Here is a 25,637-nt window from a genome sequence, read left to right on the forward strand (position 1 = left end):
ACGACCGCATGGCAAGGGTTGGGACTCGACGACAGTGTGGGAAGCAACGTCTACGAATTGGAAATGGAAATGGGATAGATGCTCTTGGATGGATAGATGGATAGAAAGATACAATACCTAAGCTGAGCTGCAGTTCGATTTGCATTTGTCTTCTTCGCGCAAAGTGTTTGCCATTCAGCTCAAGGGCTCTCCTACCCCACCCTCAGCACACCCCATCCCCCCAATCACCCCATCACATTGTGTCGCGTCCCGTCACGTGTAGCGCAGTGTAGCCGGTGATGTGTCAATAATCGGCGTTGCTTATGCACACAATGTCTCTACAAACACGCGCACTTGTCGTCGTGGTGGAGTGGGAGTGGGAGGGGGTGGGTTGCATCCCCCTTGTGTCAGTTTAGGCGGCAGCATCATCATTCAGACTCTAGCTGCACTTGGTACTCGCAGCACAAATCAAAACCGTCTCAATAAACAAACAACATGCGCATTTTCAGCCCAAAAACCCATTCCCATTCCCATTCCACATGACACAGGAACCCACAGGATTTGCCACCAGGACCTTGTGCTATTTAGTTTTGCCAGCGACTTTGTTTTGATTCCATTTATGCTGTTGACACTAGAAATCTTTTAATTATTGTCACGCATTGTGCGCGTCGCTCTTCCTCCTCCTCCTCCTCCACCTGCCCCTCCCCCAACTACTACAGTCCCATTCCTTTACCCGCTTGGAAACACGCATTCAAAACAAATACGACTATTGAATTGCGCCTAGTACTGCCGTACTCCCTTTTCCCGTATTCCCTTCCCCCTGCCGTCGTAGTTCAGTAGTTTTTTGTGTCTTGTTGTTGACATTTTGGTTTTCCTTGCGCCCGCTTGTGGGAGTTGCGTCAGGTGGCAACACTTAATCGTCCTAACGCCTCCAAAGTGCTTTTTCAGTTCTCCATAATGATGACGATGATTAAGCTGGTCGGGGGATTCGGGGTGGCAAGATTGTAGTTACATTTATTTGCGCCCTTGCTATAAAAGGCGGATGATTTGTATTTGGATAATCCAACAATTCTATCTGAACCGCAGTTGCGGCTTGAATTCGAAAATCTTAGTGCTATTAAAAAAAAAAACATATGAAATTATAAGAATTTTCACTAAAAGAATAATTACTTTTTGTTATTATAATTGAATCTTATTAATTTTAAGTACACCTAAATGCTATTAAAGAAAAAAAAATATCAAATTATCAGAATTTTTACTGAAAGAATAATTATTTTTGTTATTATAATTGAATCTTTTTAATTTTAAGTACAACTAAATGCTATTTAAAAAAAAAATACATATGAAACTATAAGAATTATTACTGAAAGAATAATTATTTTTGTTATTATAATTGAGTCTTATTTATTTTAAGTACTCCTAAATGCTATTTAAAAAAAAACATATAAAAGTATAAGAATAATTACTGAAAGAATAGGTTTTTTTTGTTATTATAATTTAATCTTATTAATTTTAAGTACAATTAAATGCTATATAAAAAAAATACATATAAAACTATAAGAATTGTTACTGAAAGAATAATTATTTTTGAATCTTATTATTTTTAAGTACACCAAAATTTATAATTGCCAAGAGGTCTTAAACAATTTTTAATATTTGTAAAATTGTATAGATTCTTCCCAATATTTTATCGGTATTTATCTACGATATAAGCATATTTGCTGTTGTTTTTTTTTTTTTTTTTTTTTGTTTATATTTTCGAAACTTGAAGCTGGTAAAAATTTTAAGAATGTTTAATTCTGGTACAATTGTATAGATATAAATAATTTCTTTGTATTTATCTAGGATATACAAAAAATATATACACTAGAAATTAGAAAAATTATATGAAGAAGAATTAGATTTAAATGCCGTAGAGCTGCTGTTTTCTAGTTTTTTCTTTATATATTTATCTTAAATATTATAATTATTTGATGTTTATTTAAAATACTATACTCGATAAATTAGCAGCTTATTTGTAAGTATGTATGTGTATATATAAGGTGATTGTATTCTTCGGTGCTGGTCAAAAATGCTCTGCACCTGCATCCTTAAAGGACTTTGCATCATTGCACATATTTATTTATAACATATGAGGGGAACGCGAGTCCAGTTTGTAATCTTGGCAAAATTCATTACGGCAACAAAAGAGCACATGTGTGTATGTGTGTGTGTGTGTGTGTGTTATGATTTAGATTGAGATTGAGATGCCGATGGGTCTATTGATGTCGATGTCGGAACGGAACGGGACGGGACGGGACGGGATATGTTTGAGATAAAGTGCGCAAAATAGATGCGTAATTTGACGTTAATGTTACGCTAATAATAATCTGTCAGGTCGCATTAGACATGGCCCATGCTAAGGCAAACACATGAGAGATTGCTAAGATTTGCTACCTAGAGCCGTACCTCATCCTGAAACTCATCCAGGCAGCTGATCTCTATCTAATGTGTGTGTGCGAGTGTGTGTGTGTTTGTGCATCGATTGCAATCAAAATGCGAATACATTTCATAATGTGCTTAGACCCTATGTATGAGGCGACGTAACGACCTTACGATGTTACAAACATTTTGCCGACTACTGTTGATCTTGCAACGATATATCGGTAGCTCGGTAGTTCGGCAGTTCGTTGGGTTGCTCGGTAGTGTCTTGGGTCCGGTGTTTTTCTATTGTTGTGTTGTGCCATTTTGACGGGTTTCGATTACGTTTCTTGCTCTTGTCTTGTTCTTTGTGTGTTTATTATTGGAGATGCTCCGTCATGTGTGTAATCCACTCTGCTCGTTGCTCAAAGTTAAATGATGCGCGCCTAACTTGAGCAATTTTCCAAGGGACAACCAAAGAAGACCAAAGAGACCGAGACCAACACTCTGAGTTCCAGTTACAATTTGATTTTTCTCTTTCCTTCTTTATCCATTTTTAGACACGCCTCGACGGCTGATGAAAGCAAATTGCATGAACAAATCGAGAGCAGTCCAGTACAAAAAATATAATCGAATGCACTGCAATTATGGCTGTAAGTTGAGTCCCAGTGGGTGAATTGCCCGAATTGCGGATCCCAAAGGGAAAGCTGCAGTCTGTATGTATGTTAATGTCATTTGGTCCTTGACTGCAGGGTGTCAACGTGACTCGTGTGGTACGGCTACCAGCCTGGTCGTAAAGTCAAAGCCCAACAAATGCAAAGTCAAAACGCAGCAAAAGTGTTTTCCACAGCCTTAAATGGAACTCGCCACCTTCTCGGAAAATGCTAAAAACTAAATAAAAATTAAAAAAAAAAAAAAAAAAACAATTACAATCTGCAGACTAAAGAGCTATTGATGGAAAAGCGAAGGATCTTTGGAATGCTCTGAAAACCTAGAAATCTAAATAGTTCGGTTCAGTTCAGTTCAGAAGAAGAGTTGGGCAAAAAACGACGACGGACACAAAAAAAAAAAAGGAGGAAGGAATAAACACAAGAGCATAAAATGCATTTCCGAGTATTAACAGTAGGTTAGGTAGTATCGCCTTAACCCGTTACTGCCGCACAATTGCAAATTGTTTCTGTGCGTTTGCTCGCTTGAAGGGGTTAAAAAATGTGCCCTTTTTTTAACGCTCGTAAAACAATAAAGCCATAAACCTCGGAACGACATAAATTAGAAGATGTGGAACACAGTGCGCGACCGAAGGACGAAATATATATAACAGGACGAAGGGTTAAAAAGTGCACGAATTACTTTTTTGTGTTTTTTCTGTGTTTTTTTTGGTTTTGTTTTTTTGCCAGCATTTTTTTATGTGATTCAGTGAGTTTTTGGTAATTGTTTTTGGTTTTACAACTCGGTCAGCGAATGGGTTAAGCAATGCTAATTTCGACGGTATACTTCGCGGAACTTAACGCATCTACGCGGAACTTGTAAAAAGTGCATCCCACAGGGTAAATGGAACACTGAGGAGCGACTTTTTTTTTCTTCGTTTTTTTTTTTTTTTTTCTTTAATTTTAGTTTTTTTTTCTGTTCAGTTTTGACTGCTGCGGCGGAAAAATCAAGTTGAGCGACTGCTTAACATAAAGGCGCAATTAACGTTAACCCCTTTGTGACCCTGGCTGACATTCCGAAAGGCAACCGCCGCAAAAGCCGATGCCGCCTTTGAGTTGGCCAATAAAACTGTCGCATAAGTTAGAAATTTCGTTGCGCCGCCAAACAATAGAAATTATACATTTTAATTAGGTCCAAAAGTCCGATCAAAATTGATGTCTTAACCTGCTGCTGCCGTTGCTCTTCATTTCATATTTTTTGTTTTCTTTTTGTTCCTCTTCATTTTCTCACTGTTCACTTCTCTTCAATTAATTTCGTTCTCAGGGCTCCTCAACTTCTTCAACTCCATCTCCAACTTGAACTCCCGGCTCCGACCGTGCGCCATGTGTTGCAAGTTGCAACCGAAGCCGCTCAACATTTTTATGAGCCTTAACAAATTTGTACAAATTGTTTCGTATGTTGTTGCCATGTTTATCCGCTGTCTTTTCACCAAATTGGACCACAGTGTTTCGGACCCCAGCGATTCCATGCACCATTCAGTTTAATCGGAGAAAAATATGGGAAAACGCATTCAACACAATAACAAGTGGAAAAGTGGAAAAGTGTTAAAGGTTATTCCGATTGCACATTTCTAATAGCCGCTTTCAGCTACAATGGATGAATAGATTTTTCTGCTTTTCCACAAATTTGTTTCATTGTTAAAAAGTGTACTGTATAAAATATACATTAGTTAATAATTATAAAAATATAGGCTTAAAAAAGAGAAGAGTAGAAAATGGAATTAACCCGCAAACTGAAATAATTTTTACTTGACAAATACATATTTATTTTGACAAAACGTAAAGTTACATCTACTCATAATTTAAACTAACTTTATGAAGATTTTAGCATCAATGAAAAGGTCATTTAAATCCTGTTTAAATGATACAAAATTTTTCTTAACCCAGTAAGTACCCATTGAAAATTTTGAATTTATGTACAAATCTACTTTTTTGACTTTCTTCTCGGACTTAAACAAAAAATGTTGTGATGCAAAAAGTTTCTTTAAACAATTTTCATAGTGACTGCAAAAAGAATTTTTCAAAAATCATGTTGCTTATATTTTTTAGGATTTTTTGAATGGAATGACCTCAGAAAAATTTTGTATGAAAAGAAGGAAAAATAGTTTGTATTTTAAAAGGCTGCTCTTATATGTTTAACTTGTATAGTTGCAAATCCAAAACTTCATTGCATTTTGTAAACCAATAGCTGAGTTAATTTTTGGTATTGCTTATTTGATAATTTATTTATTTTATTTATATAACAATAAAGAATTTGAATAAATCGGTACAGTTAACCTTTTTTTTTACCTGAATGCTAATTTCAGTACTTGTATATAGTAAAAAAAATTATAATAAATCTCATAAAGTTATAATTTAAAATTTTGATATATTAAATAAGAATTCAATTTTTTTAAAAGAAATTACTTAAATAATATAAAGATATAAATTAAAATTTTGATATATTAAATAAGAATTTAATGTTTTTTAAAGAAATTACTTAAATAATATAAAGATATAAATTAAAATTTTGATATATTAAATAAGAATTTAATGTTTTTTAAAGAAATTATCAGAATATATCAAGTGATTTATTTTAAATCATGTTATTAATTAATAGTAAAAATCGCATTAAACGTATCATAGAAATACAAAAAATTTCTTATTGGTTTTATTTTATTCTTTGACAAGTGCCAAGATTGTAATCGTTAAAGAGATATAGTACATCAACACACATGTTTCATATATATATGTGTGTGTGTGTGTGTGTGTGTGCGCGTGTGTGTGTGCAAGTAGCTGCCATTAAATTGAGTTGGCAAACAATCTATCTTTGCACTGCAGAACAGCACAAGGTTTCGCATTCAGTTGGGGATATTGTGGTAGCAAGGGGTGTCAGGGTATTACGGGGAGGGGGTTGGTAAGACAGCGGAGAGGGTGAGTGTGTTAGGGGAACACTTGACTCAATCAACATGTCGTGGCCATGTCTAAACTGAACAAAGCCGCCTGGCCAACATTTGGCCACAAGTGCAAGCCCGCAAAACTGCAGTTTTGCAGCAGTCGAAAAGTGCAACAGAGTGAAGAGACAGGCAGGACCAAAATTGCAACCGTAAATGCAGCTAAGTGTATGCTGGAGGTCAGACAGAGGCAAAGGTGAAGGGGCAGCAACCAGTAGGAGCAACAACCAACAATGTTTGCTTTAACTACGTGTAAGTCTGTCAACCAGTCGAGATTTTCGACTCTAGACATGAGTTGGAACTGTTTTCAATCTTCACACTTGCGACTGATTAATGACAGCACTGTCGTGACCTTGTGTTGTCCTTTCAGCTGAGTATATGTATGTCAATGTGTGTGTGTGTGTGTGTGTGTGTCCTTTGGGCACTTCAGCTGCATTTTCGCAGCTTAATTAAGCCGACGCGTTAATGCAGCCGTTTTCGTCAGTGAGAAGCCAATTTTTTTGTTTGTTAATAAAATCAATTTCGGCATATAAATTTTAAATTGCCACCCAACTTGCAACAGAATCCGTCGCCCATTTCGTGGTCATGTCAGCAGCAGCGCTTTGGTCGTCGCCTGGGTGCCACATATTAATTCCAGTTTCGCACTCTCGCAGGACCAGGACCAGGACATGCCGTAAATAGTTGTTCACCTCCTTGCACAGCAGCCCCATCCCCATCCCCTGCCGCTCTTGTTGCCACCGCCCCTTGGCTACCGTTGGCGCTGCTTTTGCATTTATTAATAATTATAATGTCTGCGCTTGTCGTACATACAGTCGCCGCCATCCTTGTCCGCCATTTGCTCCTGGCAGGGGGTTTCAACGGGGTTTGGGTTCGGGTTCGGGTTCGGTTTCGGACTCGGCTGCAGCATGGCATTCATAAATCGCAGCTCATTTCGGCGTGGCCACGGAATGCACACGCATAATTATTTCAACATGCAGTTTGCACTCCGGCGGACGTGAAACTCCGGCCAGACATGCCCCAAGTGGGTGACTGGGTGTGTGTAGGTGTACGTGTGTGTGTGTATATACCTCAACCTGGTTTGAATCTGGTTGAAAATGGCGCAGAATGTGCGCCTGCAAACGGAGCCATGGAATGCGCCTCTAGAGGCGAATTAACACTTGATTTTCATGGTGACCCCATTGCCCCAATTGCTATCATGTATTTTCTGTTGCTGTATCATGCAACTAGATTCCGCTCTTCAATTGCTCACAAATTGTGCACTGAAAAAAAAGACCAACTTCTAAAATCAAGAAAATTCATCCTAAATATTTTGTGCTTAAAATAAGATTATTTATTATTATTAATCTAAAAAATCTTGAAATCTTAATATTAGAATAAAAATCTTAAATTGTTAGAAAAGTATAAATAGGTGCTATTTCGTATCAAAAAAAAAGGTAGGCGGCGGTTCGAAAACCACTCTTAACAAATTAAAATTGCATTTATAAAAATATAATATAATATAAAACAGCAGAAAATGTAAACAAATTAAAATTAAAAAAAAAATAACATTATAAATATAAAAAATAACTTTTAGTTATTTTATTTTTTGATTTTAATTTGAAGAGCATTTATTCTTAAAATAAGAACTTGGTCTTATTTAAAATGTTCTTGAAATCAAGATGTGTTCTCTTAATTTAAGAATTTTATGTTCTCAACGCATTTTTTAGACTTAAAATCTTAGTTCTGAGACCAAAATCTTGATTTTAGAACATTTTTTTTAAATCAGTGCATGCATATAAAATAAGCCTTAAGTGTTATTAATACATGTAGCTTGAAACGAAACACAATTCGAATTACTTTTTGATTAGGACAAAGATATTCTGCTAGAATAATTCCTATCCGATTATTTTGAAATTAATTTTAAATTTCAGGTTTAATAAAATTCTTTGATTGCCAACTACTCTTAAGAATTTTTGGTTTGCATTTGCATTTAAATTTGATATATTTTACCCATGCCTTACATCTTTATAGATCGAAAAAGTTTTGTACTTTAAATAAATTAATTAGAGATTCTATACCTTAAAGAAGTTTAATTGAATTTGTTTTTAAAATTATCTCGTAAATTCTAAGTTAAAATAAGCAATTTCTGTAATTTTTGATTTAAATCATTTTTTTGTAAAGTTATAATAAATTATAATTAATCATTAAATCATTAAGATAGAATTTGTAAATCTATTATTAAAATAAATTGTATTTTTTATTTGAAGAGTTGACTTCTGTTTACAAAACTCGAGTAAGTAAGTAATATTGTAGACATGGCTACAATATTAAAATAAATTAACCACTTAAAAATCTGAGGTAAATAAAAACAATTAAGAAAATAACACTACTTTTGTAAAAATAATTTTAAACCGAAACTAGAGCACTTTAAAGAATTTGACGTGAAGGATTGAAACTATTCTATAATGTTTAAGTAGTCATTGTTGTTGTTATAGTTGTTGGTGTTGTTGTTGTTGTGAGGACATCCTTTAGCTTTTGAGCTGCGAATTGCGGGGCCATCAACTCTTGGGGTTAACCAGATTTCTCATTTGAATGCAAATGCAGAAGCCGCCATTGACTATAATAAAAGTTTGCGCAAGGAGCAACAGTACACACACACACACACACACACACACTCACACACACACACACACATACTGACACACTCACACATAAAGACAGCTGATGTTGTCTTTAGATTGTTAAGTTACTTTTCGTGCTATCTCAGTCTGTTATCCTTCTCTCTCTCTCTCTGTCTGTCTCTTTTGCTGTGTGTTGCCAATTACGGGACGCCCGGCGCCCAATGCCCGATTTATACCGTTACAGTGTAACCAATTCTCCATGGTTGCGCAATAACTGCAAATTTAATTTTGCAATTTCGCGCCTTGCCCCGCCCCTCCCCTCCCCACCCCACCGTGCCTCCTGGCCCTTGTCAAGGCATCGCATCATCAAAGTTCTCCCTGTGTCGCACCCCGTCAAAGCACTTCCTACTTTTTCCCAGGCGTACATAAAAGTCTTTCACACACACACACACACACCTAATCTCAGTGAGTGCATGTGTGTGTGTGTGTGTGTGTGCTATAAATTTGGAAATAAATTGGCAAAATGCTCTAAAGCCGTGAAAGCCTCAAAAAGCATTGCAAAATTAGCTGCAAGTTCATCGCGAAGTTGCACAAACAATTTTCCGGCATTTGGGACTCGCAATTTTCCGGTTTGTTCGCCTTTATTTTTTTTTTTTTTGGCATTGCTTTGGGGTCGACTCTTGGGAGTCTTTAACAAATTGAGATTTGCCTAATTATTTTGTTGCTTATTGGAAGTATCGGCAGGAGATATTGAAAGGATATACTTTAATCTCTTGTGGCTAAGCGATTAAATTATGTTATGTTTTAATTAAATCAATTGTGGAAGGATATTCCAATGAGCGTGATTTAATTGGTTACCTTTACTATTTGAAGATAGAAAAGTAATTTTACTTTCTTAAAGCTTATCTCAACGATTTTTTTGCTATCTGCTATTTATCTTTCTTGAACCGAAAACCTTAAGATATCGTTTATATCTGGTTATTGTATGTTGTTCTTAATCTTATTAATTCAACAACAGTTTCAGGATTATCCTTTAAAATTTTTTGTTATCAAATATTATGTATATCAAAGATAGCAAACTTTGCTATAAAATAAATTATGCCTTTAGTCCAAAATTGATTATACCTAATCAATGGTAAAATGTTTATAAGAAACTATACGATAAATATACAATGTATATGTATATATAACCCAGTAAAATTTATGTGAAATGGAATGTTAGAGATTGAGTATTAAAAAATAATAATATACGATAAATATACAACGTATATGTATATATAACCCAGTAAAATTTATGTGAAATGGAATGTTAGAGATTGAATATTAAAAAATAATATAAGAAAATTAAAGGAATTATTATTATGTTAGTAAGTGTAATAGAATTTTAGAGATTGAGTGTTAAAAAATAATATTAGGAAACTAAAGGAATTATTATTAAATTAGTAAGAGCATGTAAATAGTGATAATGCATGAAAAGACCAGAAGAAATAAAGTTATTTTTAAAGCTAAACAATTTGTTATTGTAATTAAATAAAAACTGAAAGCGAAGTGTAAAAATTAAAAGAACATATTAACAATTGACGATATGAATTTTAAAGATAAAAAGAATTTACGTTTACTTTTACTTTTCAGTCTCTGCGACTTTCAGTGGAAATCCTTAAACCAAGGCTGCAAACCTCCAAAATTTTGTTAAAGGTTCGGTTCGGCGGTTCGAACCATAGGGCAAGACATCGGTTCGGCTAGCGAATTGCTTTGCATACCCCCTGAACCTAAGGTTTGGGTTCGAACCTTGGTTAGCTTTTATAAAAAAAAAATTTTTATTGTTATACATTTTTCTCTACATTTTGAACATCAAATTTTGATGATACTTTAAATTTATTCGAAGATTTAAATAAAATATGACTTATTTTAATCCGAAGTCTCAAATAATTGCATTATATTAGAAAACCATAAAATGTATGTAATTATTTTTTTGTTTCGAGCCGAACCTTTTTTTTAAAAAGCGGTTCGGCTTAGGTTCGGGCTCGCAAAGTAAATAATTTCAAGGCTTCGGCTCGGTCTGCTTACAAACCCGAACCGAGCCGGTTCTACGAGGTACGGTTCAGAACCGGTTTGCTTGGTTTATCTATAAATGCATGAACTGGGAGTTCATGGCAACAGATACCGAATCTGAATCGAAATCAGAATGAGAATCAGATGCAGAATCGTTATGGAAGTTGTCAGTGTAAGGGTCGAACAAAGTGAATCGCTAAAATGGCCACCAAAAAGCAATTGTGGAGAGGAAAAATCCATTTCAGGTTATCCGCGAATTTCAATCAGTCCCGCGATGGTTAACAAAGTGATACAAGCTGCTGTTGTCTGTAAATTTAAATGGCTGTTTCTTTATGCTGCGTGGAGTAGCAATCTGAGGGGTAGGGAAAGGAGATGAAGCAAGGTGGGGTATAAAAATAAATAAACACAAAGGGCATACGTGATATGCAAGAAAAGATGAGCGTGCTGTCTGTCTGTCTGTCCGTCTGTCTGTCTGTCTGTTTGTCTGCCTCATGAGGCAGAGTGCCAGTCACTGGGCTAACAACGACAGCAACCAAAATAACAACAACAACAACAGCAATTGCCACGTGTGGCATTTAAAGACGCGACTCGATTGAGTGGGTGGCTGTTGGGGAAGGGGTAGGAAAATTGCCATAGGAAATCCACTTAGGCTCGTTTGACAAAACTACTCGTCAAGCGGTGCATTGTATAAAGGGGTGGGGAATGGGGATTGAGCATTTCAAAAGGGGGGAGGGGTATTGAAAAAGGGATCCTGGTGTGACGCAGCTGGCGCGAGTAAGCAGCCAAAGATTTATGGCATCTTTTACGTGGCAGTTTCAACTCTTCTGCTTCTTCTGCTTGGGGGCCGAGTGAAGAGTTACGGCAAGAAAATCTCATCAAATTTATTTAAATGCACATAAATCTTGCAAACAGCTGCACATATGTACATGTAGTACATATGTGTGTATGTACAGCTACAAATACAGCTACAGATACAAAGATATTGAATCTTTAGCTAGCTAAAACAGATGCATAGTTACAATTTGGCCGCTTAAGCGCATTGTAAACAATTATATTATGGGGCCTGCCAACTAACCATTAAAAACTTTAACCATTGGCGCCACTTTCTGATAATAAACAATGCCCAGATACAACAGATATTCGGTGTGTATCTCTTGGATACATTTTCCCGTCCATCCATGTGTTGAATGCTTTGGCATTCGGTTTTTTGTTTATGCATTCGCTGGCGTGAGAAATTTGCTCGTGGCCACGCCTTCGGCCAGCGGCCATAAAAGCTGCTGCCATAAACAAATCAAACACAACAACAACAACAGCAACAACACAAACAACATCACTAACACACTCGCAGAACGCGCAACATTTTCAAACAAATCGCCATAAGCAAAATATTTGGTTTTCTGGTCATGGCAAAAAGAGTGAGGCGCCAACGAGATTCGAGAATTGTTGGATTGATAGACGGAGCACCTCATCGAGACTAGTCTCAATACCGAGGAGCCTATACCAATCCAATAGATCGGAACATGGAACATTTTTATTAAAACATTTTTATGGCGTTGCGTTTTTATAGCCAGTAAAACGGCAGCACAAAAAGCAAAATAGAAAACAAAAACCAAACAAAACAAAACAAAAAAACAAAAGCAAATGAAAATGAATTTGAAAATAACAAAAATAAGGAAAACGATAACGTAACAAGCAAGTAAATAAAGAAAACGCAAAAGTATGAAAACCTACAAAAATAAATAATTTTTGAAGACAATAATCAAAAATACTCGCAAAAGTAAGAGAAGATCATACATAGGTTGTTAAAATACATATTGTACAGAAGAAGTCTTTATATTCTATGAAGTGTTTTAAACAATTAATACTTTTAAATCTTTATTAATATTCAAACTTAAATCAAGGTATCAAAACGAAACAAATATCAGTTCCGTTACGAGCCGACCAACTATTTCGGTAAAAGGTAAAATCAAAGTTGATCAAGATTCCAACGGTTAAGTCTTTGTGACCATAATATTTATTGCATTAATTTAAGTGCATAATGAATTTAGAGGACAAACCATAAACAAATTGACATTCCGCTTGAAAATCGGTGCAATTTCGATAAAGTTATAAAAGTCTGAAGTTGGTTGAACCTTTGACCTATCAACCTTACATGTCAAAATTTTTGTCCGATTTGACATGATTTTTTACAGAAAAATGAAAGGTCTCAGAATCAAATTTAAAGTGTTGTTTTATACTAATTACGATATAAGGAGTCGATTAAAAGTGAAAACTTGAGACCCTATGGTATTATTATAAAATATTTTTTTTTTTACAATATTAATTAACTTTAAATGCAGTATGAATTAAGAGGCCAAATCATGATCAAAATGACATTCCGCTTCAAAATCGGTTTAGTTTTTACAAAGTTATGAAAGTTTGAAGTTAGTCGAACGTTTGACCTAGCAAATTTAGAAGTCAAAATTTTTGTCCGATTTGACATGATTTTTTACAGAAAAATGAAAGGTCTCAGAATCAATTTTAAAGTGTTGTTTTATACTAATTACGCTATAAGGAGTTGACAAAAAGTAAAAACTTGAGATTTAAAATTTTGAATTTTCAAAATTTCAAAGGGGGGACCCTATTGTATTAAAATCTAAAACTATATCTCGAGCGAATATTTTTTTTTTTCCAATATTAATTAACTTTAAATGCAGAATGAATTAAGATGCCAAACCATGATCAAAATGACATTCCGCTTCAAAATCGGTTTAGTTTTTACAAAGTTATGAAAGTTTGAAGTTAGTCGAACGTTTGACCTTGCAACTTTACAAGTCAAAATTTTTGTCCGATTTGACATGATTTTTTACAGAAAAATGAAAGGTCTCAGAATCAAATTTAAAGTGTTGTCTTATACTAATACGCTATAAGGAGTTGATTAAAAGTGAAAACTTGAGATTTAAAATTTTTATTTTTCAAAATTTTAAAGGGGGGACCCTGTGGTATTAAAATCTCAACACATATCTGGAGAAAATTTTTTTTACGAAAATTATTAACTTTAGATGCAGAATAAATATAGAGGCCAAACCATTAAAGCCAAACCATTAAAGCCAGTAGGCTTTAAATTTTGATGTCAACTTAATCAATTGTAAATAAAATCGAAAGCATGATCCAGAGGAAAATAATTTTTTGACTGACTCAAACAGTTTTTTTTAGTGAAATTTATTAATTTTGCAATCAAAATGAATTTAGACCATGATCAAAATGGCCTTGTGCTATAAAATTGGTACAGATTTGACAAAGTTATGAAAGTTTGAAGTTGATAATTTGCAGATTGACTAAACCGAAGTAAATTCTCTCATTGTTAAAAGCACAATGTCAATTCGTAGTACTCGTATTACAGTGATTATTTCAGATGCTTTAAAAGCGACGCTCACTGATTGACAAAGTTGTGATACTTGCCAACCCCCTTACAACCCCCTCATAGCCCTCTCCACAAAGTGAGAGAAGAAACAACTTAGAGCAGTAAAGTTTTGGAGTTGGGGATAAACTGACGAGAAGGGAGGGGGTGGAGATAGAGAGACATGGGCACCCTTTTATATTGCAATGAGGCTACCTAGGGCACATCAAAAGTATCTGGGATGTACTTGTGCCTTCTGCCTCCTGCCTTGTAGCTGGGCTAAAAGTTTGCGAATTGAATTCGCCACACGACTATGCCACACGCGGCTCACCAAATTTCGCACAATTTTGCGTGCGAAGCGGCCGTGTAATGATGCCATGTGGCAAAAGCACTGGATGTGGTGTAGTCTGCTGTGGTGTGGTGTGGTGTGGTGTGGGTGGTTGGAGGCGTGGCAGTGTCAAAGCATGTCAAAGTACCGCATACGAGACGCTTGGGGGTGCAATGTGTGCGGCGCCTTTGCAATGAGCCCAATAAAGTCAACATGAGGTCTGCGTCTGCAGGAGGAAATGGCAATGGAAATGGCAATGGAAATAGAAAGGCAGAAGGTGGTAAAGGACTCCCGGAAGGGGCAGACAATGAAGCAAGCGGCACGCCTTCAGCCAGTCTGCCAAACTTCGACCCCCATATAAACACACACACCCACACTCCCACACACACTCCCACACACACACACACAGAAAATACACAGAAAAAAATCAATTCAATGCGGTGTCAAAAGTACGGTAATCTTGGATTTTTTTAAGCCAAGTAAAACATACAAGATTCATACACAATTTTTCATTTGACTCTCAACAAATGTTTTCATTTTTAGGGTTCTGCAAATATTATTTTTAAATAGCTTAAATCAAGACTGCAAACACCAAAAAAAATTTTTAAAGGTTCGGTTCGGCGGTTCGATCCACTGGTTTATATACCCCAGAACCCAAGGCTAGGGTTTGAACCTATTTATTGCTTTAAATTGTTAACGACATTTTAAGCTAATAACATTTTTTATTTAAAAAAAATGAAACTAATAATAATCATAATTTTTTAATATATTTACAAAATATTTTTATTGCTTCAAATTTTTTCTCGACATTTCAAACTTATGACATTTTGTATTTAAAAAAAATATGTAACTAAGAATAATCCTAATTTATTAAATATATTTAAATATGACTTATTTTTATCTGAAGTTTGAAGTAATTGCGTAATATTAGAAAACTATGTAAATTTTTTTTTCGCACAGAACCAAACTTTTTATTTTAGAAAGCGGTTCGGTTTTGGTTTTGGTATATAATTTTTAGGGTTCGGCTTCGGTTCTACGAGGTTTGGTTCAGCACCCGGTTGCAGCCTTGGCTTAAATATTATAAGCTTTTCTTACTTTTATAATGTTGAGTTCAAAATAAACCTAAATATTCTGACTACATACTTGTGAAATACTTGTGTAATACTTGTTAGAAACAAGAATTTTAAGCTTTAATTTTAAAATAATTTTGTTTTCTTTCTGTGCAGTCCCCAAACGCAATTCAATTCAACTATTACAGTACCCATTGTGTGTGCCTGATTTTTGATTATCGTGTGCCAAGAGTCGGAGGAGTCGGAAGAGTCGGAGGAGTCGGAAGAGCCACAAGAGTCACGTCATGGCCCTTGGGCTGTGGCTTAATCGAAGATGCCTTCAGCGTGAGACAGAAGCAGCATTAAGTCATGTGCATGTGTGTGTGTGTGTGTGTGTGTGTGGCATCATCAAAGTCAATTGTGTGGAAAACTGGCAAGAAGAAAAGCGCGTAAAACATATTACGCAGATTGTATTGATTTCTTATTATTTTGTTGCGACGCGTCGCCTGTCGTTTGTCGTTTGCTGCTTGCCACATGCCCCACATGCCACATGCCACATGCCGCTTGCCGTTTACCGTTTGACGCTTAGATTTATGGGCCAAGACGATTGCTCCCCCACCAAATAAATAAAAATATTCGGTCGACGATCCAGACAAAGCACTCAATGTGGCTTTATGAGCGGATTGTGGATGCGGTGTTGCGGCTTCTTTGGCTACTATATGGCATACAAGTACACAAGTACCTATCTGGCATAACCCCAAGCCCAAGTCGAAGATACTTGTAAGTAGCTATTATGCAACATACCGTGAATTGAGTCGATTGCTCAGCAGCGTGGCTTGAATCCACTTAGTTCAGATAAACAAGCTCTATCAAATGCAGCAGATGATACTCTAGATGATATGGCATAAAGACAGAAGATTTCACTTATTTATTTCCTTTATTTTTATTTTTTGTTATTGTTCTCTCTGTATGAAACATAGATCAATGCAAACTATATACAAATTTTAAAGAATTAATTTGACTTATATAATTTCTATATTCTAACCATAATTAAAGATAACTCTTGTTTAGATGTTATTAATTAACAAGTGATTTCTTTATCTTACTGCTATTAAATTTTTAGATATATAAGATTTACATTCAAATATTCATTTGACAAAATAATCAACTTAAACATATTTAAGTTTATTATTGTTATTATATGTTATTAATAATAGTTTTATTTTTATAGTTGCTTATTGCATTTTTTAAAAATAAATAAGCTGAAAGAAATATTAAAATTAACTTGATAAGTTTTAAAAAGACATAGTGAACATTGTAATTTTGGCTAACTGAAAATGCATTTCAATTCTTTTAATTGTTTATTTGAATTTTCTTATTTCCGATTTATTCCATCTTATAGGATTACCTTGACACCTTTTCAAGAATTTAAACTGCCATAACTTTGCCAAAACTTTACGGATTTTCATGCGGAAAACCATTTTGATCATTATTTGGCCTATAAATTGATTATGCATCAAAATTTTAGTAAATTAAAAAATTAAATTTTTTGGTCATCACTGTCTGATTTTCGGCTACTTTTTTATACTTTCCCCATGACACTTTTTCAAGAAATTCAAACTGCCATAACTTTGCCAAAACTTTACCGATTTTCATGCGGAATACCATTTTGATCATTATTTGGCCTATAAATTGATTCTGCATCAAAATTTTAGGAACTTAAAAAATCGGGGATATAAAACTTGGTATAAAATCCAAAGAGTAAATTGTTTTTAGCCACTCGTATAGTAATATATTTTACAATATATTTTATTCACTTGTTTTAGTTTAGTGCAAATATAAACATAGCCTTTATTGGGCTCAATAATTAATACCATTAGGCTGAAAAGTATTTTTAACAAATTAAAATGCTTTAAATTCAAAGAATATTTAGTTGAAGGACTTTGAAATTACATTCTTATTTTAATTCTTGTTTGATTCAACGCATTTTAATCTTATTTGTAATTTCTTTAGAGTTCAGTCCATGTCCCACTCTGCTTATCTCTCGCTCCCCTTTCTAGCACATGCCAAAAATCAACAACAACAACAACAACAACAACAACAACAAGAACAACATCAGAGCGAAATCGAAATGAATACCAAACGAGAGTCGAAAAAAAAATAGAATAAAGTGAAACAGAAAAAACCATTTTGGCCAAAGACGCGCGGTGCGCATTGCAACCCGCAGATTGCCACGGTTCCCCTGCTCCTGCCACTGCCCCTGCCCCTTTCCGTTGCACGTTCCCTTCTCCAGCTCCTTCTGCTCATCATTCTTCGCTTGATGATTTTGTATTTTTGTAACAGCCGCAGCAACAACAACAACAGCAGCAACAATAGCAACAGTCGCCATTTTGTTCATTACGCGTGTGTGTGTGTGTCTCTGTGTGTGTGTTTGTATACAAAAGTAGCCAGCGCTCACCCCAAAAAAACAAGCGGAAAAAAAAACGCTCGCCTCGCTTCGATATCATTTCGCTGTGTTGTTGTTGCAGTTGCTGTTGTTGCTGTTGTTGTTGTTGTGCAGCTCTTGAAGAGCCGTCCTAACAAGCATAAACCACCGCGCGGCTCTCACGCTGAGTTCTACACTCACATGTGTGTGTGTGTGTGTGTGTGTAATGGAGAGGGAGCATGAGTGGAAGAGTGTGAGTGAGTGTGTGGAAGGCCGCGCGTTTTTGGTTGGTGACGGCGTGCCACAGATGATCATCAACAACAACAACAACAGCAGCAGCAACAACAATACGAGTATCAAGAGCATCACCAGTCGGCGGTGGTGGTGTTGGTGATGGTGGTGGTGCTCATGCTCCTTGTGGTGGTAGTAGTTGCCGCGTGTCATTATGCATGTGTGTGCGTGTGCGTGTGTGCGTGTGTGTATTGCATGTGCATGTACTATCAGTATTGATAATGATGGGCAGAGCCAAAACAAGAGCCACAGCAAGACGAAGAGGAGGACCGTCAGCATTTACAGTTCATAAATTACAAGAATTAAATACTATAAATACTATAAATAAGGCAAGTACATACTGCACTGTTATATACCACTTTTATAGACTATTTAATACCCTTGTAAAAACTACATAAAATTCTAATAGCAAATGACTGAAATGTTTTACATTTTGGTTTCACTTGTTAACTAAAACATTCAGCGGAATTGCCAAGCAATTAATTACAAGTCTCTTTTATCTGAATATTATTGCAACTGTTCGGTTTATCTAAAAATAAATACAATTTGATGTATACAAAAACGAGCATTTTAATACTTGGTAAAACAAAAGTCCAACAATCTATAAATGCTTAACACATTCTATTGAAATTTGTTAATAAGCTTCCATTAAAAAGATCTTTACAACATTATTTAGGAAATTATTCAATCATATTTTCAGACATATTTAATGTTCTGGTTAACTAGTATGAAAGTATTTACTAGATATTAGATTCTGTCCTACACAATTCAGCAATTGACATTAATTTTATCTAGCTTTAATTATTCTTAAAAGAAACGTTTGTTAACAAAAAAATAAATATTAGATAATCAATATAAGATATAATTTAATTGATAGAATAGTAAAGTGTTTTAGAATATAAACCATTTTCTAGTACATTAAAAATTGTTCCGTCTTCTTAAACTTTTATCAATATTTTAATTTTTTAATTTTTAATTAATTTTTAAAACTTTTATCAATATTTTAATTTTTTAATTTTTAATTAATTTTTATTTTAATTAATTATTTTCCTTAAACGCGACAAAACTAAATTTAGAAACACCCAATAAAATATCAACTCTGATAAATACTAAAAACTTATGTATAAATAAATCATTAGATTTGGGGTGTGATCATAAAGCTGCATTGTATTTATGATGTTGCAACAGTTTTTTTTTTTTTTTACCCGCTGTTGAAGTGTTTGGGCGTGCAACGCGCCACTTCAGCTGCCTGTCCGTCTGTCCGTCCGTCTGTCTGTCTGTCTGTCTGTCTGTAAGTCTGTCTGTCTGTCTGTAGGTCTGTCTGCCCGTCTGTCTGCCGCTGTTGATGCTCCCTGAATGGCCAACCCCAACCCCTAGTCCTAACTAGAACAGCCCCTGTGCACAGCTTGTAGTCGCATAATCACAGCAAGGTATCTCCGACTTTCAAATAAAAGGGCGCGTTTACAAATATTTGTCGTTGCATCCGTTGCAGCGAAAAGGACATTAATTTTTTTTTTTTTTATTTTCTATTTCAGTTTTTTTTTTTTCGTCAACATAATTCTTAGTAGCATTGACGACAAAGGGATAACATTGCATTTGTTGTCAGCCCAAAAACTGTCACAGCTCGCCAAAAGGATCACATTTTCATTCAGCAGTTTTTCATTGATTCCGACGCCCGAAGAACCCCGAACCTTGGAACAATGGACGCATTCGAATAGAAGGAAAATGTTGACAAGACACATTTTTCACAAAATGCCTACAATATTTGGCGTTTTTGGAAATTTTATAGCGACAACAACAACAACAACAACTGTAAAGTCAACAATGTCCTTTGCATTTGCTCTGTATACATGATCAGCCCCCTTTTGTTGTCAGCGCCCAGTTTAGTGTTGTCACAGACAATGCGGAGTCGGAGACGGAGTCGGAGACGAAGTTGTGATGTTTTCGTTTATTCGTATTCGCATATCCTTAGAGTATCCTGCGTATTGCGTATTGCGCACTGAATCTTGCAGTCGTATTGTCCTTTGCTTGCTTTGCCGCTTTTGTCACGTCAACGTCGCATTGTCTATGGCCAAAGTCAATAGATTTCCCAAAGCCGTTAACAGTTTTATCTGCTGCTTCTGCTCCTGCTCCTGTTCCTGCTCCTGCCATAGTTTGATTTACGTTATTTACGACTTCATTGGCCTGAGGCTGATGTTTTAATTTACGCTTATGGATTCGGTTAATGTCATTCGTCTTCTTTGTTCCCAACATCAACAAACAGATCAGTCAAGTTGCTTGTAAAATTCACATCATTTTATTAACAATTTTCTATGAATTTTAATGCATTTTTGTTGGAAAACGCAAGTTCATATTTGGATTTTAAAAAATCCGCAACGAGAGTAGATTTTATAATTACAATTTAAAATAAAAATTTTTTTTTTCTTATTTTGAATTTCAATTAAAATTTCTAAATTTTATTTTTTGCATTAAAAATAACTTTGATTAATTTTGATTTAAAAATTTTTAAGTGTTACGCTCCCTGCGTTTAACTATTTTCCAAATCATACATTAATATAAGCCAAGTCTATAACTGATTCTAAAAACTCTCTACTGTGATTTCAGTGAGTGAATGAAAGCATTTCATTTAATTTTCATTCGGATAAGTTATATGTTTCTTTGTTTTAATATTTAAAATATTGTATTCATAAAATTTATACATTTCATTTTATTTTTACTCGGATAAGTCATATGTTTCTTTGTTTTAATATATAAAATATTGTATTCATAAAATTTATACATTTTTTTTTTTAAATTTTTCCCAATTTTACTATCTTTTGGGAAAAATTTGCTGCTGTACTTTCAAGTGTCTAAATATTTATTTATATGTGTGTGCGTGTGTGTGTTTACACATAAATAGCATAAACTTTTGGCATGTCCACAAAACCAGCTGCTCCAAATTAAAAAAAAAAAAAAAAAAAAAAAACATTAAGACCAAAGGCTATCAAAAACCGCCAAATAAACTTTGTCATTTTCTGCGTCCAACAAAAAAACCATAAAGAATATTTAACAACTTTGAGTGAGTCGACTAAAAAATACCCAAAAAAATATATTTTCTCTGTAGATACTTAGATAAATTCTATGGTAAATAAATAATAATAAATAAATAAAACATTAGGATCCGCGTAAATTCAATTTATATTATTATGTACACTCCCAAGTTTTATATTTCATAAAGATATATATTAAAATCAGCGAGTTTACATAGGTTTTTTTTTTTTTTTGATATTTCTACCAAGTTGTATATTTTCTGAAAAAATTATTATATTGCATTGTTAGGGTATTTAGTAGACACAAACATTCAAAAATATTTGCTTAAGATTTATGCGTTGGAGAATATAGTGTACATATATTGTATATAGTATTTGCTTATAGATGGCTTTTGGTTGTTGATTCTGCTGTCATTGTTGTTGTTTTTATTCGCATTGATTTATGCCAGGGCCATTTTGTGGGACGTTGCGCTTTAAATTGTGGCCGCATTTTGGCCAGCCACAAATATTGAGTAATAATATATATGAAACACTAAATCAAGACATATTTTTAATAGCGAAAAATGTCGGAAAAGTCGAATTTAATGAGCAGAGACCAACTAATATATATATATTATATTACTTATTTATTAAGCTGTTGTTTCTCTCTCTCTACAATTTGTTTGAGGTTTGCTTTGTTTCAATTACCAATAGTTGCAGCTATTTCAATTGTAATTCATATATTGCAATTCCGATACTGGTTTGGACTTGGCTGTGGATTCCCACGCCCCATTTTGGCATTAAGACAATGAAGTTTGATTTGCTTTAAATTGAGTTCGACCAGCCAAATGCCAAATGTTTTGTAAACATTTTTCCAAAAACATGTCAATGGCTTGACCCATGGACCAGGCCAGGACCATTGTTAGCCAGGTTGTTCTGTTCTGACCTGCCGCTTTGTCTGGTCCATTTGCCTTTATGTTTCTTCTTTAGATTTTGTGTTTAGTATTTTTATTTTTTTTTGGCGGCACACATGAAACTCAAATTGACTTGTTACAATTTTGTTTGCTGGTGTCTCAGTGTCTGGCCAGATAGCCACTCAATTTCCCTGGAATCACACCTTGGACAGTGGCTGAGAATGAGGTTAAGGGCGAAAAGGCCACATTTAATGAAAGAACCAAAAAAAAAAAAAAAAAGGCAGCTAATTTATTGTGGCGGCAAACTCTCTCTGTACTTTCTTTCATTCGGGCGTGCAACAAATTGTCTCGCACATCCATACAATCAATTCATTTGATTCTTCGATTTCTCAATATTTTTACTAAATTTATTTTATTTTCCCTTTAGCGAATGCACAAAGAAAGTCACAACAAAAACTACTAATGGCTGATTCCAACCGAATGAATTTGCTGCAATCAATAGATTTGTTTGATATTTCTACTGAAATGTTTCTTTTATTTTGCTCAAAATCGTTGACAATTCAATTTAAATTAAAGAATTGACTTTATTCGTGTTTGAATTTAAATTATACAGTTTAGTTGAATTTGAAGCGATATATAAAGATCACAATTAATTATAATAAGTAATATATTTATTAAAATTGGTTTATACAGTCAGTTTTTAAAAAATAGTTAAAAATAAATAAAATTTATAAAAATGGACGCCATTTTTTAAGGATTCCTTGTATTTATATTGCTTGTAATTTAACAATTATTATTTTATTAAATGCTTAATAATTTAACAAATTACCAAACATATTTACAATTTAATCATTCATTATTATTATGTCCAAAGATAAATTTACACGCTTAAAATGTTTTATGATAGCAATTATTGCCATCTAAGAGTTTTATTTATGTATCTCGAAACATGCTCTTAAAAAGAAATAAAACTCATTAAAACTCAAGAATAATGACAGTTTATTAAAAGCAAAATTGTAGTAAGTTAAAAAAGAGAAATGGGGTGTGTCATTGAGACCTTTTATTATATGTCAACTCAACGATATACTGAAAGAACTAATCTTTGAAATGGGTCACCAAATATAGCAGTGAATACGAGTGAATGTTGAATATGAAATGAATTTATCACATGGCACTTTTCACAACTGTTTCGTTGCCATCTAGTATATATTTCTTGTATATCTACTACACTGATAAAAAATATGTTCTAAAATCAAGATTTTGGTCTTAGAACTAAGATTTTTGGTCTAAAAAATGCGTTGATAACATCAAATTCTTGAATTAAGAGAACACATCTTGATTTTAAGAACATTTTAAATAAGACCAAGTTCTTATATTAAGAATAAATGTTCTTAAAATTAAAATCAAAAAATAAAATAAATGAAAATAATTTTTTATATTCATATTTTTTTATTTTTAAATTTTGATTTATTTATATTTTATTTTGTTTTAGTAATTTTATAAATGTTATTTTAATTTGTTACGAGGGGGATTGTTTGATACGAAACAGTACCTATTTATACTTTCCTAACAATTTAAGATTTTTATTCTTATATTAAGATTTTAAGATTTTTTAGATTAATAATCTTAGTTTTAGTAATTTGGTCTTAAAATAATATTATTTTAAGAACAAAATATTTAAGATGAATGTTCTTGATTTTAGAACTTGGTCTTTTTTTTCAGTGTAGTTGGACTTCTGTCTCACTAAATTTAGCTGCTTCTCTCAGTCAACGTGTCGTCTTTTAAATGTTTAACACTTTCCAAATCCTCATGCTTCACGGCGTCTGTCAGGGAAAAGAGGCGCGACTGAGTTGGCAAAGAGTTGGGAAGAGAAGCCTTTAAGCGCCTGCTGATTTATGGGCTCTCTGCCAGGTATTTGTGAAGTTGTATTAATGAGCCACCCAACGAAGCAACAACCCAACGAAGCAACAACCCGCCAGTTGTCACTTAACATAAAGAAACAATTAAAAAATTGCCCAAAAAGCCAAAATGCTTTTGGGGGTAGCCACATAGCAGTCAGCTAGAGACAGAGCTGCAGCAGCAAGACAGCGAGAGTGAGACAGAAAGAGAGAGAGTGAAAGGAGAGATAGGGGGGGTAAAGAGAGAGAGAGAGAATTAAGTGCACCCGATGGTGGCATTTGGCAGGCGCAAAAGCGCGAAACTCATTAACTTGTGTCAGGCGCAGAGCTCCCCAAGAAGTCGAACAAGCAGAAGAAGCAGTTGAGGGGAAGGGATGGGGGTAGGGGGTAGGGGTAAGCAAAGCCACCCCCAGTGGGAAAGTGCGAAAATTATCATTATCACCAATCCAGCTAAAATAAGTAGTGGCAAGCAGCAGAAAGAGAAGTAAGAGGAGGAGGAATGAAAGGAGAAGGGAAAACAAGACACCCAGCATTGTTGCGCTTAATTAACAAGCGGGTTTTTGGCTGCTGAGGGGGGGTTGTTGGGGGATTGGGTTTGGGCTTGGGACTGTTGTAAACGCAAAGTACTAATCATGAAAATTAAAAATAATTAAAACTTTTCTTTCAATTTGCAGAGGCTGCCTTCGACTTCAGTTTCAGCTTCGGCTTTTGTCAAGTGAATTTCCTTGGAGGCCATAAAACGTAGCCGGAAATGTTGATAAAGTGCCCGGGCACAATGGGCTCGAAAGCCGTGTTGGCCGTGTTGGTCGCGTTGGCCTCGTTTAGCGCGGGTAAAGGTGGGGTGGGGTTGGGGAGGATTTTCTTTAAAGGGGGTGTGGCGACTTGGTAATGGCCGTCGCGGTTAAATGGCGCTCCAGCGATTTTAATCACAATTTACGCGCCGTTCTTAAAGGGTTCTTTTGGCTGCGCTCGTAAATTATCACAACAAGTGGCAAGTGCGGGAGAGGGGAGTGAGGATGGGGGGTTGAGGGGTTGGGGGGTTAAAAATAGAGTGAGAGTGGAGTATTTGTCTTGCAGCATGTTGTTGCGGCAGGATTAGCGCAGCTCAGCCGCAGGCAGGTTAAGTCGCCTAAGCGGCCTAAATGAAATGTCGCCAGAGCGCAACTGACTGTCAGTCGTGCAGTCTGTCAGACAGCTCTGTCATCTTTTGCCGCCAACTGCGTCAGAGTATTTGCTGCAGGCGGTGCTTCATTCATGGGAATCTGCTCGTAATCGTAATCGGCTGAGTAATCAATCCTCTCAGTCTCAGCTACTTGCCGCCGTTGCATTGCCACAGGTTGTGGCAACAGCAACTTTCCCAGGCTACTTGGTTGTTATTGCCGTGTCCTTTTCACCGCCGTTATCTGTGCGAACTGTAGTAGCTAGGAGCCTTGAGCCGCTTTGCGCACGGCTAACTGCATTGTCCTTTTCTTGACTGATTTCTTTAGCCAAATGCGTATGCAAGATGATGCATTATCCACTTCCGACTCGCATCGACTCTCATTCGCACTAAGCCGCTTAGCCAAGTGTCCTTCATTGATCCTCCTGCTCCTGCTCCTGTTGCTGCCTTCTAGCTTCTGTCTGCTTTCTTCTGGCTCCTGTATCTTTAACTGTATTGTCTTGGTCGCAGCTCCA

Source organism: Drosophila innubila, chromosome X (assembly GCF_004354385.1).
Source record: "Drosophila innubila isolate TH190305 chromosome X, UK_Dinn_1.0, whole genome shotgun sequence".
NCBI classification, from domain to species: domain Eukaryota; kingdom Metazoa; phylum Arthropoda; class Insecta; order Diptera; family Drosophilidae; genus Drosophila; species Drosophila innubila.